The 997-nt window shown below is 44.2% G+C and overlaps 1 non-coding gene across 1 annotated transcript; it reads left to right on the top strand.

Moving 5' to 3' along the window:
- The first annotated feature begins 881 nt into the window (after positions 1-881).
- SPRG_30264 lies at positions 882-993 on the top strand. Its single transcript, XR_001099871.1, has one exon. It is a non-coding gene; the product is annotated as a 5S ribosomal RNA (ribosomal RNA).
- The last annotated feature ends 4 nt before the right edge of the window (positions 994-997 follow it).

Here is a 997-nt window from a genome sequence, read left to right as displayed (position 1 = left end):
CCGGACGTTAGCTATGAATTGGTTTGGAATTCCCAAGATCGTATTACTGGCTTGGACCCGGACGTTAGCTATGAATTGGTTTGGAATTCACCAAGATCGTATTACTGGCTTGCTACTAGGCGTCGAATTGGAATTGAACCAAATTCACCAAGATCATACTACTGCCTTGCTACTAGGCGTCCAATTGGAATTGGTTTGGAATTCACCAAGATCGTACTACTGGCTTGCTACTAGGCGTCGAATTGGAATTGAACCAAATTCACCAAGATCATACTACTGCCTTGCTACTAGGCGTCGAATTGGAATTGAACCAAATTCACCAAGATCGTACTACTGGCTTGTACCTGGACGTGAAAATGAAATCTCGTCTAAAATGTCACTACTGGCTTGTTACTGAAGCAGTAGCAGTGCAGTAGTGGTCGAAATGCCCGATTTGGCCAGTTTTGCTATCGTAAATGGATCTCGATAGCAGCGCGCACTTTGAAAAATGCATTCTTGTACCCAAATCTATGCACAGGGCTGCAGTAGTGCCTGCCAGTAGCAGTTTTGAGCCAAATTCGTCAAGTTGGCCGGAAATTTTTTTTTTGGTGACAAGATAGCAAATTGTCTAGAATGGTTATAAAAGTGAGTTACATAGTCCATAGTGTCGTATTTAGTGAGAAAACAGCAAAACACGGATCGGGAATCGATCTGTGCACGGATCAAAGTGCTCGAAATGGACTGCAGATAGCATATCTAGTCGTCTTATGCCTAGTCTAGCACAGAAATATAGTTTAGTCGCACTCTGCAAACGATAATTTGGCAGTTCACTTTTTGAACGGCCCTTATGCCTGTAAAAAAGTGAACTGCCAAATACGATGGAAAAGGCGGCCGTTCCAGAATCGGCCATATTAGCCTGACTAGACTGCATCCCGTCCGCTCTGCAAAGTTAACCAGGCTCAAGCGTGGGTAGTACTCAGTGGTGACCACTGGGGAAGTCCACGTGCTGATTCTTTTT

The sequence above is a fragment of the Saprolegnia parasitica genome (genome assembly GCF_000151545.1).
Source record: "Saprolegnia parasitica CBS 223.65 unplaced genomic scaffold supercont2.132, whole genome shotgun sequence".
NCBI classification, from domain to species: domain Eukaryota; phylum Oomycota; class Saprolegniomycetes; order Saprolegniales; family Saprolegniaceae; genus Saprolegnia; species Saprolegnia parasitica.
Note: the sequence above shows the minus strand (reverse complement) of the source record. Positions and strands in the feature narration are given on the sequence as shown.